Here is an 18,032-nt window from a genome sequence, read left to right as displayed (position 1 = left end):
GTTGCGGTGCACGTGCTTCTCATTGCGGTGCGCGTGCTTCTTATTGCGGTGGCTTCTCTTGTTGCGCAGCACGGGCTCTAGGCATGCAGGCTTCAGTGGTTGTGGCCTGGGGGCTCAGTAGTTGGTGCTCGCGGGCTCTGAAGCGCAGGCTCAGTAGTCGTGGTGCATGGGCTCTGTTGCTCCGTGGCATGTGGGATCTTCCCGGACCAGGTACGAACACGTGTCCCCTCCACTGGCAGGAGGCTTCTTGACCACTGCACCACCAGGGAAGTCCCTTGGTGTTTTATGAATTGCCTGCAATTGTAATTCTCACAGAGAGGCAGGTGACAGTTTCCTGTAGTAAGAATTTCAGGGCTCTGACTTGCTCACAGTTGTATCTCACCGGGATGAGTAGCACAGGGCTCTGGCCATGTGTTCTTCATGCCCTCTACTTAGCTAGTCAAACCCAGGCTGACCAATTGCAGCATCCATCCCTCATCCCCGATCGTAGACTGCCCTCCAAAGATTCAGCCTTCTGAAAGAAATCCAGATCCTCTTCTCCCTGCTCTTTGTCAACAACCCCCAATTCTGCCCTGGTCTCACATCTAGTCTTCCCCAGCCCTCCCAGCGTTACAACCATATGGCTGCTCCCAACCTGATGCTCTTAGAAAAAGTGAAAGATTAAAGGCCAGATTGTGCGAAGCTTGATGAATGAATAATTTGAAGTGTTTGTTTCCACGATTCAGTATTTTTTTCCACTGAAAAGCCAGAAACTTCCAAGACTAAGTGTCAGAAAACAAAGGGAGGAGGCAAGAAAAACAGTCTGTACCTCCTGAAACATCTATGAAATTTACTCATACAAATTCCCGGCAGTCTGACCACACATACAACTACTTAGATTTATAGTTCTACATCTCAAAATTGGACAATTTGCTTCAAGGACAAGAGTCAGCTAGACAGAACATTTGAAGATGAAAGAAAAGATCCTAGTGTATGTCAATGATTAAATTGTGTCAGTGCAGTATTTTTTGGTTGCAAAAATAAAATCAGCTCAAATGTATATATAAACAAAATAATACATTTCAATCATAGTGAAAAGAAAAGATTATATAAATTCTGATTTTATGCTAACTTACATGCGTTGGTATAAACTGCCCTTATTAAATCCTTGCCTCCTTATTTCTAGTCAGCCACTGAGTTCTGATACTTTGCTTTCTTTCGAATTCCCACTGCCATTAATTATCATCTCTGCAGCCATCATTTAATACTTAGATCATCGCTGTAATTCAGCCTCTAGTCTTTTCTAACTCTAATGTCATCTGTACAACACTGGTTGATTTTCTTAAATATCCATTTTATATTACTCTTCAACTAAAAGAATTCCAATGGCCTCATATAACTCTATGAACTAATGTCAATTTTTCTATCTTATTACCAAACTTCTCCAATGTTGTACTTCATATTAATTTCCAGTGTATACATTCCCTCTACTCAGGCCAGTTTGAAGGATGACTAGGAGTTAGGAGAAGGGAGAAGAAAGGGACTCTAGGGGACAGAGGTGTAAGTGAAAATAATATGGATGGTTGAGAAGCTAAGTATGATTAGCATGTTGAATTCAAGTTGGGAGGGGGTTTCTCGAGGGAGGGAGCAAGAGTGACAGAAGATAAAGCTGGTAAGGTAGGCAAGAATTAATATTGACATGATAGAGTGTTCGCACTGTATTATGAAGTCACTGGGAACAGCATGGAAGAATTCTAGGACCCTGTGTACTTTAGAAAGATAACTTGTGAGTTTTGTTGAGAGCAGCTTAAAGGCAGAAAGATTAGTTTCGAGACAGATGGAAAAGAAAAAGGAGGACAGAACATCCTACATTCATTCCTCATTCATTCATTGAGGAATGAAGGTAGGATAAAGAGAGGGAGGGCCATAAACTCACCAAGGACATACACTCATGTTCTTAGCCCTTAGCCCTTAGCCTCGTGTTAGTTGGCACTTCATACGTATTTGCTAAGCAGAATGGACATTTTATATCCTCTGACTACTCTAGACTTTGTCCTCTTTTTCCTAATTTTCTAGTTTCACCACAGGATATTAGAATACACAATATTTTGCACTGTGTTTTTCATTATTGGTTCACAAGTCTAAGGGTGTCATAGTCAATAATGAACAAAAAACCATGGAATCACGAAGTCATACTGACTTAGGTTCAAATATTGAGTTCCATCCTTTAAGAACTTTGCAAACTTGGGTTAAGTTATTTATAACTGGCTTCCAGTTTCTTCATTTCAAAATTGGAGATAATGATGCCTGCCTTATAGGGTTGTTATAGTGATTCAAAGTGATTGGATAAGTGCACAGCACGGAGCTTGGTACATGACACTTACTAATGTTTTTCTTTATCTCTTCTTCTACCTCTTCGCCTTCTGTCCCCAATTAGGTGGCTATTTTATTCAATAAAGAGTACTGTGCCTTTGAATACTTTGATTTTTTTTTTTTTTTTTTTGTCGTAACAGTGAAAATAACAGAGCCTGAGAAGTTTGTGCTCTGGGGTGATTTCAGACCAGATTTCTAGTCTGCTTCTCTTGCTAATTACCCAGGTTCCTTTAAATCACTCTATACTGACTTAATTAGGAGGCCCTGCCTATGATAGAGAACATCTCTGCCTTGGGAAAACTGCAACAGAGTCGGGGAGAAATTGTTCCCAATTTGCACAGCAAGCCAGTCGTGCGGATAGTTAATTTCTAAGCCACTGACTTCCAGGCTAAAATACATTTTCTACATGTTGACCTCATAGCCTCTCTCTCTTCTAACCATTTTCCTCCAGTAAAGCATTGTGAAATCAACACAGAAGTGAGACGAGAATTACAGCTGCAGTAGCTGAGGTTTATGCACACTTACTTGATATTGTTCTAAGATCTTCATGTGTAATTTCTGATCTAATCTCAAAGCAACCTTGATTTTACAGCAGAGGAAATAGGCACAGAGAAGTTACCTTGCTGAAGGTCACATGGCTAGTAAGTGGTGAAACTAGGATTTGAGCCCAGGCATTGTGGGTCCAGAGCCTTCTGCTCTAACATTGCATTCATCTCCCTCTTGGCCATTCCAGCACCATGAATCAGCTTTGTTTCATTGGAATTTGGGGAATACTTTGAAATACTGAATTATTATTATTGGAAGTAATAACCTGAATTATTATTATCATAGTAAATATTTGATCTTATGGCTTATTTTGAAAGGCAAATAAGAATAAGAGTTTCTAGACATTGTAATTTTTTCTCTTATCTTTATTACCCTCTGGGACCACATAATGGCATTCCCTGATTGATTCCAATTTAAGTAATGCAGTTGTATTAAGTAACTGTTATGAAATGAGAGAGACACGTGGAGGAATTAGTACCTGGTAAGTGTGATGCTCAAACAATTTTAATAATAAATCAAAATTATTTAATAAGTAAATTCTTTCTCAAAAATCAGACAAATACCTGCCATTCAAATACCTTCTATTATCCGCTGGTTACCCATGACACTTTCACCCTGGGCCACCTCTCCTCTACATCTTCTCTTCCCCACCATCAAAACTTACCTATCCTAAGTACCATTTCCATAAGGCTTTATGAGACTAGTGAATATGCTAGGTGATTTTAGGCTACAGTGTTCCTGTATGTCAACACCTCAAAGCGCCCTGATCACTCCCACTCTGTATTCCAACTAATTCGTATTTTAAAAAGGAACTTCTGGAAACATACTCTTTTTATCCTAAATGAAGAACTCTATTGAGGCTGGTGGAGCTGCTATTTGGGTGCATCTGGGTTTCAATTTAAAGTTCCAAATTAGGTCAGTTTAAATATGGGATTCCCTTAGCATTCGGAGACCTAGCAACCCAATTATCCTTTCCCTGGGGAGAAGGGTGTGTCCTCCAGGTGGGAGGTGCTATGTCCTTTTCAGACACTGACAGAATTCGAGTGTAAGGCAGCCAAGTCATTCAGGACAATTACTTCGTATTTTCAGAGGTGACGCCACTGTGTTCCTGGCCTGTGCCTGCGCATATCTCCTCTGTGACCTGGGCCTGGCAGTCTCTCTGTTCACAAGAGAGGTCTCCTTTAACTGCGTCTCGGACTGTGTCAGTCCCTGAATCTGAACATAACAGGGAGAGTGGCACTCAGAGTGAAGGGAATATTTCCTCATAATCGTGGAGGTCCTATTAATCTCTATCTCAGAGTTTGCATAGAGAATCAGGATGAATTAGAAATGCTGTCCTGTGGGAGATGGTATAATGGAAAGGGCCTGCCTGAGGGGTGGAGTCCTGCACATGGGTTCTTACCCTGATAAAAAGTGTCTTTTATCCTTGGGGCACTCATACAGCTTTTTCTCTGTCTAAGGACCTCAACGTTTCCTTTTAACTCCAAAACTCAGCGCTTCTCAGTGTTCCATTTCTACTCTGTTTGCAGGGTCTATGTGCCAGACTCCTGGAGTTCACTCTTGTTTCTACCACTGATTAACTGTGTGATCTTGGGCAATTCTTTTCATGTCTCTGAGATGTCACCTCTTTACAGGAAAAATGGAATTGCACCAGTACTGATTCCAGGAGATTCCAGAGGATTAAATGAGTTAATGGCAGGAGCTATATAAGGATATAAGAGCTATTATTAATATCATTGTTATCATCATCATAGAGTGTCCATTGGCTGGTAGTAAATGCCTGAATTGTGAGGCAGCGTTAGGGCTCTTCAGGAAAGAGGATTGGAAAGAGGGTTCCTAAGGGGAGCATTTGTATGTGCCAACAGAGTTTTCTCCTCCATGGTATCAGATTCTGATTTTTGACTTCCACTGCGAGTAAGCACAGGTTTTAGGCTAAGCCAATTCATGCAGAAGGCCCCAGCTGAGCCCCAGCTGAGCATGAAATATAAACCTAATAGACGAGCTGGATAGAAGGATACTACAGATGGGTTAATAGAAGTGAAAATCAATTGCGTTTATACCTAATACCCTGCCAGTGCTCTGTCAGTTTTTTAGGAGATGTTATAGAATCTTCCCTTCTTTGCTTCCTTCACTATCTTAGTTACAGCATCTGCACTGGTTTAAATCTTTTTAGGGTTGTTTTCTTCAGGGACCTGCATGGGACTTGTTCTCCTCTCAGCTTCCATCTGGATCCTTATGTCCTTTCCTCACAGTTTCATCAAATCTCTTAATTCATCAACAAATCAGTTAACGCCCAGGACAGCAGTTGAAGGCTATGTAGTCTGCACTATTGCTACATACATGGAGCTAAGCTTATAAACTCTAGGTGAGAGCATCGTTCAGTGATGAATAATGACAATTACCTTGAAGAAACTAGGATTACTAAATTGACTATGAAGAACTTTGGCATTAAAGAAACCTAAATTCTTCTGTATAAAATGCTTCGTAAACTAGAATATTCTATAGAAATAAGGTATCATGGTAGTTAATTTTGCTATGTAAATCTAGTGTTAAGTCCACTGGGCATCCCAAAACAATGGTCATTTTTTAACTGCTAGAGGAAGAGAAGACATTGCTATGTCCTTGAAGGAGGCATTTTGATAGAATTGCAAACCGGTTTGCTTGCTTAGTCATTCTGTCTGGCCAAATTGTCATATGCTAATTCTCTTTAGCCATATTACTGACTGGGGCAGAACCCTGTACATAACCTTGCAAACTGGAGAGAGTTATCCTAATCCTTATTATTACTTTCCTCTTAATATTAGCACGAACTGAATCCTATTGGAATAAGCAAATCTGGAAAATGTTTTCTGTATGATCAGTAATACCTACATATATAAAGTTCCACGTATATATCCGAATAAGGAAAAAACAAGTTTAGTGTATATCTTTAAAAGAAAATCAAATCTGAGAGCTTAAGATACCAGTATGTTTTAGTCAAGACAACTATTTTTTTTTTTTTTTTTTTTTTTTTTTTTGCGGTACGCAGGCCTCTCACTGCTGTGGCCTCTCCCGTTGCGGAGCACAGGCTCCGAACGCGCAGGCTCAGCGGCCATGGCTCACGGGCCCAGCCGCTCTGCGGCATGTGGGATCTTCCCGGACCGCGGCACGAACCCGTGTCCCCTGCATCGGCAGGCGGACTCTCAACCACTGCGCCACCAGGGAAGCCCAAGACAACTATTTTTACAAAGAGAAATATTTTAATTTTTCATTTGGATCCATCAAAAACATTCATCACAAAATTCTAATTTATTAAAATAAAAATTTGAAATAGTTCTTAATGCTGATAACCTAGTTGGGTTAGGTTTGATGGAATAAAGAGATAAACCAGCTTTTCTGATCGAATCAGCAGTAAATATTTGTTAATTACTGCCTGGATTTTACTTTATCAGGCCAAGGAGCAGATGGGATTTAGATTTCTAATACAGAATGTCACTGTAGTCGTGCTGCTCCTTTTCTAGATGCTTTCCCTGGGGGAGTTTGGACTGTTACGACTGCACTTTAGAAGAGCCTGGTTACTGTTTCCATGAATAAGATAAAATGGTGTTTATCCTCTGTGGATCAATACCATCTTGTTTGAACTTACTGAGTCATTTAGAGACACATAAGGTAATGAAAACCATTGTGCAATAGTACCCAGCGTACTACCCATACTGCCCAGGTTTCTGTAGGATGACAGTATTTTAAAAGATTGTTATTGAAACAGATTTTTAATATCAACTGGCTGTGTGATGAAATGAACACACACTGTGACAGGGTGTCCTGTGGGTTTCAGTGAAAAAATTCTTTTTTTTAGAATAAAAGAGAATGATAAGTTGTCTTATTTTCTGAATAAATGGAATGGGGTTTCACTTTGTGACTCATCAAAAAACTTCATTGTTTACATACAGCTTTTTATTTAAATGATAGTAGCATTGTTTTGACAAAGAGGAGCTAATAGGTAAGTTTGGAAAGTTTTAGGAGACTTTTCTGGAGGTCTTTACCAACAGGGAAACGGAAAGGGAAGAGAGTTTTGCTGAATTCCTCCTGTGTACCAGGGACTGTGCTTAACTATTTTGCTTTATCGTCTCATTTAATCTTTACTAAATTCTGCAGGACAGATTTTGCCCCCATTTTACCTTTGAGGAATCCGAGATTTAGGGAAGCTGAATATCATGCCCAGGGTCACAAACCTAGGGAGTTTGTGAACAAGCAGTCCAACCCAGCTCTGTCAGGAGAAAAGTCCAGTGTTCTGTCTATAATTAATTTGGAAAGTCTCTAAGATAGGCATGGTCCTGTCTGACGAAAGATGGTTAGGCTCTCAGGTACCTAAGAGGTTTTCAATCGTGATGATTTCAATAGTGACGGTTTCAGTCAATTCCGGTTGTTATGAAGGCTGGACACGGGCTATAAAAGTGATTTGTTCTGTCTTAGTCTGTAGTCTGAGGAATACCATTTCTGAGAGATGTTAATAAATGTTACTGAAAGAAGATGTTCTGTTGTAAATTAAGCTTAGGAAACAGAACGTTGCCTGCTCTCCTAGGTATTCAAGATGAATGAATGTATTTACACACAGAGTAAACCTCCAGTCATTGTGAGGACGGTCTCATGGTTCTATGCTTGGGCTCTGGAGTCAGACCACTTGGCTGGGGAACTTGGCTCCGCCACCTCCTAACTGGGTGATGTTCAGCCCATTAGGTAACTTACTTGTGCCTCAGCTTTCTTGTTTTGAAAAATGTTATGATAGTATCTACCTTATATGACTCTTCTAAGAATAACTTGAGATAAACGCATGGAAAGCGCTTAGAAGTGCACTTGGCAATATGTGTCATAAACGTCTGTTATTATTATTATTCAAAATACTCATGTAGTAACAAGACCTGCTTTAACTTGTCCAACCACCATTTCCTCAACTTACTGGACAATAGAATCCCTCTTTCTGAGCCACATATATTAATGTCCACTGAATACAGTGTAGGAAATGCTATATTTGAAAAGACACAAAAGCAACTTTGTATTAGCCCAATTGGAAATAATAACCAAATATTCAGTGTTTTCATATCCACTATGTCATTTTATGTTTGCCCATAACAACTAATTTCTTTTTTCTTGACAACTATCTTTCTCCTTCCCTTACACTTGATAAATAATAAATTGTATTTATAAATAGTAAAATATGAGAACTGTCTCTAATGGGCAGTATCAATACTATTCCAGAAAATATTGCCCTTAAAAATGAACCTGTAAGTCATTATCTGTTACCTGTATTTAGCAGGGGAAGGCCTCAGTGCTTTGACAAGTTAGTGATTTCACTTTTGTTTCCAGACCTATTATGCTCCTACTGTATGCATCTCAGCACATATTAATAAAAAAGAATGTTTCAGACCAGACCAGCACATCTTTGATGATCTTAAACTGTATACAACTAGAGTTAAATTTGCCAATGCACGTTTTGCAGAACACTAATCCTGCACAATGCACAAATGATGGTGTGTTAGTCATCTTCTTGGAGGTACACAATACACATCTAAGAAGTCCCATGGTAAAGAAACTTGTTTGGGAACCCATTCTCCTTGGAACTTACTTTGGTAATCATAGAACAAAACTATCACAATCAGAGTATTTAAGAGATTTCTGGGAGGAATGGAATATTCCTGGTAAGTGCCCTGATTGATTTCTTTTTTTTAGGTAAAATACCATTATAGTCTGATTGTGAATCATCTTGTTGGAGTGAACAAAATGATCATGTGAAATATATCCACCGCAGCACAGTTGCCCAAACCATCCTGAAAGGAAAAGATCTAATAATTAGCCATCTCAAGGTTGAGATTTAATATACTCAAACCAATCATTGTTCATGACTGTGTGTGTGTGTGTGTGTGTGTGTGTGTGTGTGTGTGTGTGTGTGTGTGTTTTCGGTGGTGGTGCAGGATAAAGGAGGAGAGGAAAGAAGATAATTGAATATGTGAAGTCTAAAGTATGGTAGAAATTATGACCTATACAGAGAACTCAGAATCTGTCAGTGATGTTAATACTATTTCTCTTCTTAATTATACTTTTACGCTTCCTGGGATCTGAGGACCAGGAGAGTCAGTCAACCACAACTCTCCGAGCTGTCCGGCTATTGCTAAATACATTTCTCAGAAACGTTAGCCTTACTCTTATACCCAAAGTGATAAATCTCCATTTTTTTTAACCCTCAGACATTGATTAAATCAAGGAGCAAAAACAGCTGCCGTCTCATTTTGACATTACACGATCATTCTAATTTTCTTTTGTTTTCAGGTGGCTTCATTAGTATAAAAACAGACTAGAAAAATCTCTGAATTCAGCTCTATAGTGGAAGAGGGTAAAAACTGTTTTCACTGCATTCCCACTGATCCACACCGCACAGTTTCACACAGTTGAAATAGAAAAAGCAAAACACATGGACAATACCTGAGTGATTTCAGAGATCCCCACCCGGAAAAGGTTTCCTTGATTATGGCGAATTCAACGTGTCACTCTGGGTATGCTCTAATCATCATATCAAACTCCAAAGGTTCAGTGGCTTTAGGTTTGGTTTACAATTCCTGGGAGTTAAACTTTAACTCACCCTGTCTCTTGCATCCATGCAGCCCTTTGACCAGATAATTGGGTCACTACAACCCAAGCAGAATCTACAAAACTACTGTTGTCATTTGTTTACCATATTAAAATGAATTTTGCATTAAGAATCATTAATGTGAATATTATCTTGATGCCGTTTTAAGTGATATATATTTTAAAAAGTAGAACTCACTGCAATTTGGGTAACTAAGCTTTTCTTTATATCGGCTCCCTTGTTTTCTGCTATGCCAAAATGATATTAACCCTATGGTAATTTAGGAGAATGTTTCCTTTTTTTTTTCCCTCCACACTTCCTATGTCAGTGTATTACATGGAATAAAGTGTGGAGTTTTAGGTCAAGTATGTAGATAAATGCAGGCTTACCAAAATAAAATACAAAAAGCATTTATGTAACCAAATAAATAGGGTCAGATCAGGTTGGGGAAAGCACGCTTCTTTTTATACAGGCTGCTCATTCAGATTTTAAGAGGGAGCCGTCATAATCAGCCATGTACTGAGGTTATATGAGAGCCAAAGCTATTGTTCATTACTTGTTCATTTCTTGAAGAATAGGAAAATGTTATTTCCAAAGATATAAACTCTACGTTCTCAGTTCTCTGAGAAGAGCTGCAGTCTATAGAGGAAATTTCTAAGGGTCATAAAGCCCACTTAAAAAAAAAAAAAAAAGAACTAAAACTCTCCTAATTTTGAGCAAATTGTAAGGATTTATAAACTACAGGTCCCCGCGCTAAAATTAAAGGGCACACTTGGCTTCAGTTCTAATAAGAGGAGTCTGATTTTCTAGGAACCAACTATTAACAGAAGTACTTGTTCATTCTGTGCTTTTGTTTGTTTGTTTTTACAAACAATCGTTCCATAATATGGACATAGAGGAAGATAAGTCGACTGCGCACATCTGGGAAAATAAAGTATACTGTCAGAATGCTAGTTCTGTCCACAGTTTTCAGTTCTCAAACACAAGGAAGCCTTGATTTTCCTAAGCTTTTTCCAAAGCAAGGCCTGACAAGGTTTAACAAAAACACTCCCAGAACAATTGTTTTGCCCTGAAATTTTGCCCCTGGAGTGAGACCTGAGGGAAGCATCATGCCCCTCCCAGCTAGACAGCTCTCTGAGGGACGCATCCCTCTACAACCTCCTTGGGAGTGGACCCCCCTCACCAAGCAGTTTTATTGATTTTTCCTAGTGAAAGCTCAGTCTGGGCTCGTTTGGTTCCCCAATGTGTGGGGAATTCTTTCCTTGAGTTCATCTGGTCCTGCAGAGAACTGTTGATATTGTAAGACTGTCAGTCTTGGGAGGATTATTGTTGGTTGTTTGGTATGGTAGATGCCTGGATGGCGAGTAGTAGAGATGAAGCAAAAAAAGCCAGGGTTTTGAGGGTATCTAGTGGAACAGCAAAATACGATGGTAAAAGAAGGCATTATGTTAACTGGCTATTTAAAAATATATCGGTTTCGTATTTGAGCTGTCCTGACTTTATCAGGGCAGGATTATAATCACGTTAAACCAAAATGTTTGGAAATAAGTTAAAATAGCCCTTAGATCTGACAATTCAGGTAAGACAATTCATATATTATTCATAAGAGCCAAAGGCAATAATGGATTTGGTGGTATTGTTAAGATATTGCTGGAAAGTTTTTTCCTTTTTATTTTCTAAGCCATATTTGTTGCAGTGATAGGGATGTGCTGATCAGCAATAAAAAGAAAAATAGTGGATCAGCCTCTCTCTTTCCTAAGGTTACTTACTTAGGGAGGCAATCTGTGGCCTTGGGACAAAGAGAAACCAAATGATCAGAATGAGATCAAGTTCATGACCTTGATCTCATCAGTCTAATCAAGGGAAATAACTGTACCTAGAATGGCAAGGCTTGCTTTTACTTCGTAAATATAGACCTAGGTTAGTCCTCTTGGGGCCTCATTATCCTAGGAGAGACAAAGCAATAATCAAATAAACTGTTAATACAGTGTAAACAAGGAAACAAATTCGGTTTAAACAGTGGTTGGTAAATATTGTTTCATTTGTTTATTCTTCAGTTACCTGAGGACTTACTATCTGCTAAGTGTAGATGGGTAATTATTTAAAATGAGAGTTGAATTTATAAGTAGGGTGTAAAATCAATATACTGGGTCATATCCAACATACTAAAACTAGAATAGAATAGAAAATATCAAGCGAATTGCTTCTAGAAAGGGTATATAGTATTCCTGAAACTTTTGTTTCAGTTACATGTATGTGCATGTGTGTACTGGTTATGATGTAAATTTTATTTTATTGTGGAGCACAATTTTAAATGCTCACAAAATATTGTTAGTCTTTAGGTGTTCCATGGTTAACCAACCAGATACAGGGTATATGCGTTAAGCCAGTTCCCCTCCCCCCTCACCAGTGACTAACTTAGTTATAAGTATTATGAGGGAGAAGTATAGGATGCTAAGCAGGGCATGAAACACAGGGACCTACAATTATACTTCAAAAACAAACAAACTCATAGAAAGAGAGAACAGATTTGTGTTATTAGTGGTGGGGGTGGGTAAATTGGAGGAAGGCAGTCAAAAGGTACAGACTTCCAGTTACATATAAGTACTAGGGATGGAATGTACAACATGATAAATATAATTAACACTGCTGTAATATATGAAAGTCGTTAAGTGAGTGAATCCTGAGTTGTCATCGCGAGAAAATTTTCTATTTAATTTTGTATCTATATGAGATGATGAATATTCACTGATATCACTTATTGTGATAATCATGTTAAAAAAAAGAAACAAACAGAAACAACAACAATACAGGAACCTAACCTAGTGTGGGACTGTGTGGGAGTAAGGAAAGGCTTCCAGAACACCAGATATTTAAACTGAGACCTGAGAGATGTGTGAGTGGGAGGGTGGGCATTCGAGTAGGTAGAAATAGCACATGTGGACGCCCTGAGTTTGAATGAGTTTGAACTGGTAGAAAGCCAGTTGTGAGCGGCAAGAGGGAGAAAGTGGCAGAAAGTGACCCCTAGAGGGCCATGTATGTGGTGATACAGAATTCCAACATTATCCTGGGGCACCATGGGTAGTCACTGAAGGGTTCTAAGAAGGTGAGTCACATGATCTATTTGTGTATATTTTGGGTGTAGAGTTGAGAATAAATTGTCATGAGATGACATTGTCTGCCCCTCTCCTTATTTTAAAAATTGAGGTATAATTGATATATATTAGTTTATCTTTTTTAAGATCAAAATATGCTTGTTTTAGAATTATTTTATTCATGTATATGTTCAAATAAGAGTTAGTGGTTTGGATTTGAGGGAGGCAAAGCATCTAACAGACTAGATGGTGGTGAAGATTAGGGTGGTGGCATTGGAGTGAGAAAGAATAGAATTTGGAGGAAGAGGTTTGCAAAGTGGATCATAGTAGCTGCTCATTAAATGGGAGCTCTCATCAGTCATGTTCTCTTTGGCTTGTGGATTTTAACTAATCTTGCTTTTAATATTGGGCTGACTTTGCCACCTAACAGAGCTGGTATACTTAGGCAAAATTCATTGATAGTTGCTGGCTCAGGTAAAATGAAAGCTTTAAAAAACTTAAACTATAATTTAAAGGCAAAGGTTACCAAGTGTAAGAAGCTTCCTTCCCAGCCATGATCCTTCCTCTCCTATATCAATAAAAGATTTCTTCAGTGTTTTCAATTTCTTAGGAATTCAAAATTCATTTTGGATGTTTGATGGGTGGGTGGGTGTGTGTTACTTCCCTAGAAGAGAGCATTCTAGATAATGAAAGGGCCATGTTGGACACGTTACCTAGGGCACAAGCCTAATTCTTTTTCCGTCTCTATTATGGAGAAAGAGCTTTGAGCCTGGAGCTGGTACCTGAGGAATCCAGGGCTAATGCTATCACTCAAGAGCTGCTTGACCCTGAGCAAATTTCTGCCCCTTGTCTGAGTCTGTGTTCCTGCCTTTAATGAGGCAAACCTCTACCTGCCTTATCTACCTCACTGATTATTGAGACGGTCAAAGTATATGTGAAAATGATTTGAAAATAGTAGAGTACCATAGAGTACAGAGTAGAATGATTGCAGGGCAAATGAAATCTACATCCTCAAGGCTACGTCAATGCAACTTCTTGTTTTAATTTAACTGTGAAATAAGGTCTTCTAGGATTTTAAGCCTGCTCTTTTAGATTCATAACATTTCAACCTTAAAGCCTGTTGCTATTCTTAATGCCTGCTAGACTTTGGAAGAAAGCAGAGTTTGATTCAGTGGGTTAGAATCCATCTGTTCTTTAATGCCACATCCCAGGATTTTCGACTTTTGACAAGTTATTGGTTTTGTAACTAGAGCCATCTAGTGTTGAACTGATTAAAACACACACACACATACACACACGCACACACCCACACACACCTACCCACCCCTCTCTTTGCTTTGTGCTTTAGGAAATTGCATTTGGTTCTCCTGACATACTTGAACAGTATTTTCCATATCACATAATTGTAGGATTAAATGGGTACTTGAGAATTTATCTAAAGTGTAGGCTAAATCTAAAAATCATAGCAGCAAGTGGGAGGCTACCCTGACCCTGTCCTTTAAACGTGAATTGAGTATCTCCCACTTTTGAATCCTTGCTCCTTTCCATAGTCATTCCTGTGTTGAAATGAATGTTCTTGAAATTATAGTTTACAAAGATCATATTGCTTTTTTAAAGCAATATTATTTAGTTCAACCCCAAAGCAAAAGCAAATATGGATTTTTTGGTAAAAGAACAGTTTTAGAACAAGAAAGCCAGTTGGTAATCTGGTGTTTTCCTTTATTGATATTAGAAAATACTGATCATTGGGTTTTGGGGTTTTTTTTTTTTGATCATTGGGTTTTTAATGTGCCTAATGTGCTTTGCTCTATTTTCTTTACTATAAAGAAAATAATTGTCACAGAAAAATTGCTTCTAAGCTCTTAGATCACTTCTTGAGAGGAATTTATTATATAATCTCTCTCCTAATGATCATGACATTACCTATTTCCTTGAGTTAATTTTACTAAGTTTTGACAAAAAAGATCTTCTCTTCAAAAGGTAGGAGACATCCTGGGGGATGCAAAGTTAAAACGCACATACACGTGTGTATGTGCACACAACACATACACACAAACACACACACGTCCCAGACAAGATAATTATGGCATATTAATAATATTTTTTCCTTCTTTCATCAAATGTACCACTCCTTATCACCAGTTGATACACTAAATTCTTCAGGTTCACAAAGCATCTGAGAAGTAATATATGGCAACTTGGGCAGCATCTTGAATTTTTTTCCAGTAAAACTAGATCTGGCCAATTTAGCAAATCTAGGTTTTCCACATCCAAGTAGAAAAACATTTATCAATGAACCCAAAAGGACATTTTTTTCTGATTTTCTTAAATACTAGAATAACATTGGGGTTAAGAATAACAAAAATGGAATAATAAAATGCTAATTATTTGCATTAATACATTTTCAAATGGTGAAAGAAAGCTGAAATTAATGGCGAGCTGGTTAGGAAGAGAACGTTAACTTTTCAAACATAACTGAAGCTGCTGATCAATGGGCCTAATTGCTAATTTGTGTTCATTGTGGTTTATACAAAATGGAAACTTACATTTCAAATGCACTTTGTAGTTTCCAAAACACTTCTAATGTGTCTTCTCAAGAACCATATCAGATTAGGAGGCGGTAGAGTGAAATGTTTAATAGCATGGGTTTTGCAGTCCAGTTGCTTGGGTTGTCATCTCCATTAATCACAGTAGCTACCTACCCTCAGGCAAGTCTTCTAACCTCTCAGAGCCTCTGTTTTCACATCTGGTAATAGGGATCATGGTAAAACCTACCTCAGAGTTCCTATGAGACGCAAAGGAGAGAAGGCATGGAAAGAGCTTAGTCCAAAGCCAAATTCATAGCATATATTTACCTATTAATTTTATATTAGTTTTAAAAGGAGCCTTAAGGGTTAACCATCCTCCTTCCATGATACCAGTGAACAGACAACTGTGATTCCGTGTGGTCTCAAATGTACTGCTCTGAAAACTGGTGTTTCCTGTCAGAGGGTCCGAGGCCATCCGCGTGGTTACTCCATGCATTTACAATGTGGAGTAAACAGTGTACTCGTGCTTTGAGAATCGTAGATCACTGTAGGAAGTAAGATCTTATATGTATGTATGTTTTATCTTCATAGCAACTCTGGGGAACGATTAAGGCAGGAGGGCAATTTCCTCTGTTTTGAAGAAGAAAAGATGGGATAATAAGAGGTTAAATGTTTTGTGCACAGTGGTGTTATACCAGGAAACAGTGCAGGGGTGGAGCAAAGCATACAGGCTTTTGCCGTTTACTCACTGAGTGGCCTTAGAAAGTTTCCTAATGTCTTTGAACATTAATTTTTTCTCATTTGTAAAATAGGATTGGTAATCTCTAATTTATAATATTTTGTTAGAATTAAATGAGCTTTGTGTTTGTACTATGGCTGGCACATGGTAAATTCCTGTCTCAGCTCCAGGTCTCGTTCTACCACACCCTAATCCATCCAGATTAGTGTTCTTACCCTGGTTCTCCCACTAACAAATCGGTGTTTTTATTTAGACTGCTTGAGAAGACTTCTGCTTCCTGAATCTAAAGATCTAAGTCTTTCATCACTTCTATAAAATTCTTGATCATCGTTTCTTCAAATGTTGCCCCTGAACCCATTCTCTCTAATCTTTCTCTTTATAACTATGATTAGATATATTTTGGTAATTTCTTCAAATACACCTTTCAGTTCATTAATTTCCTTCTCAACACTGTGTAATCTTATGTTTTATTCATCTTAATGTATCCACTGAGTTTTTAAACTTCGCCAAACACATATATACATATGTACGTGTGTATGTATATATATATGCACATATACATATGTATATGTGCATATATATATCTTAGAAGTTCTATTTGTTTTTTTAACAGAGCTGTGCATTATTATTTTTCTTTTTTTTCAGTTCCATCTTTTATTTTGTGAATCATGATAAACACATTCATTTATAGTCTGTATATGATTACAGGTCTATCTATGAAGCAATTCATGTCCAGTTCTTTTTGTTGTTTTTGTTAACTCTCTTTTAAGATGTCTTATGTCCTTGTAGTTTTGTCATTTTTAGATTGTTATATATAGTATATAAGTTATTTAATAGAGAGGTTATATTTCATATGTGCTTTTATATGTAGGAATTCTGGACCGCCTGAGTTTGCCAACGGGGTTGTATCCCTCCAGAGAGGTTTTGCATTTGCTTCCTCTGGGGGACACTTTTCTAAATTAATGTTTTAGCTTGGTATTTATGATACTATGCAATACATATATACACACACAGACACACACGCATATACAGACACAAATCATCGGTGTGTGTCTGTGTGTGTACCTTAAAACCTGCGTAAGGATATATTAGGTTATAAACATTAGAGAAATTTTATCTCATTTAGATCTAAGATTGAGACAAATTCCATTTTAATTTTCCTTTGCCGGTGGGCAAATATCTTCCAGGCTACATTTTGTTTTGGATGGCGTGGTTACATTCAAGAGTCCTGGCTTTATGAAGGGACTCAGTACCAATGCTGATACTATGCTTATTTCAGGTCCAAGGTTCCCACCTGGTTGCAAGGATCCACTCCACTTGGCTACTAATAATCAGGTTCTGCCAATTTTTTGTTTTCTTACTGTTTTTATACATTTATATCAGTGTGTTATATTCTATCCACATTTCTAGGTCTTTTAGTAGAAATTACCTATATCTGAATTAGGTTTGGATTCATATAATAGGAAACCCAAAATAGCAGTGATTTAAAGAAGATAGAAGTTTATTTCTTATGTAAAATAAGTCCAAAGGAGGCAGTGCAAGCTGGCAGGGTAGCTATAAGATTTTCTCAGGGACCTGGGTTTCTTCCAGCCCTCAGCTATGTCGTGACCCTCATCTTCACACACCTGGATCCTGATTAAGCTGGTCATCACACTTTTTTCCCAAAGGAACATTATTTATTTATTTATTGGCTGCGTTGAGTCTTCGTTGCTGTGCGCGGGCTTTCTCTAGTTGCAGCCAGCAGGAGCTACTCTTCGTTGTGGTGCACGGGCTTCTCATTGCGGTGGCTTCTCTTGTTGCGGAGCACGGGCTTCAGTAGTTGTGGCACGCAGGCTCAGTAGTTGTGGTGCACGGGCTTAGTTGCTCCGCGGCATGTGGGATCTTCCCGGAACAGGGCTCAAACCCGTGTCCCCTGTGTTGGCAGGCGGATTCTTAACCACTGTGCCACCAGGGAAGTCCCAAGAGGGTCATCACTTCTAAAATCCAGAATGCAGCGTACAGAAAGGGGTTTAGAAGTCGTACCTCCTCTCTTTAGGGAAATTCTCCCCAAAATCCCACTCAACACTTCTGCTTGTATCTTACTGGCGAAAATTTGGTCAAATGGCCTCATCTGGATCCTAGTTGGAGGAATTATTCTTTCAAGCCCATCCCAAATAAGAACAGTGTTCTTT

The 18,032-nt window shown here is 38.5% G+C and overlaps 1 protein-coding gene across 3 annotated transcripts in view; it reads right to left on the bottom strand.

Annotated features, from left to right (window-relative positions):
• The window catches only part of A1CF (APOBEC1 complementation factor), a 76,325-nt gene extending 66,883 nt beyond the window's left edge, over positions 1-9,442 (bottom strand). For all 3 annotated transcript variants that reach the window (XM_082674050.1, XM_082674051.1, XM_082674052.1), the window contains exon 1: positions 9,355-9,442. The gene's annotated coding sequence lies outside the window, so the exon portion shown is untranslated. The remainder of the gene's footprint in view (positions 1-9,354) is intronic.
• Between the last annotated feature and the right edge of the window lie 8,590 nt (positions 9,443-18,032).

The sequence above is a fragment of the Grampus griseus genome (genome assembly GCF_964374135.1).
Source record: "Grampus griseus genome assembly, chromosome: 16".
NCBI lineage: Eukaryota > Metazoa > Chordata > Mammalia > Artiodactyla > Delphinidae > Grampus > Grampus griseus.
Note: the sequence above shows the minus strand (reverse complement) of the source record. Positions and strands in the feature narration are given on the sequence as shown.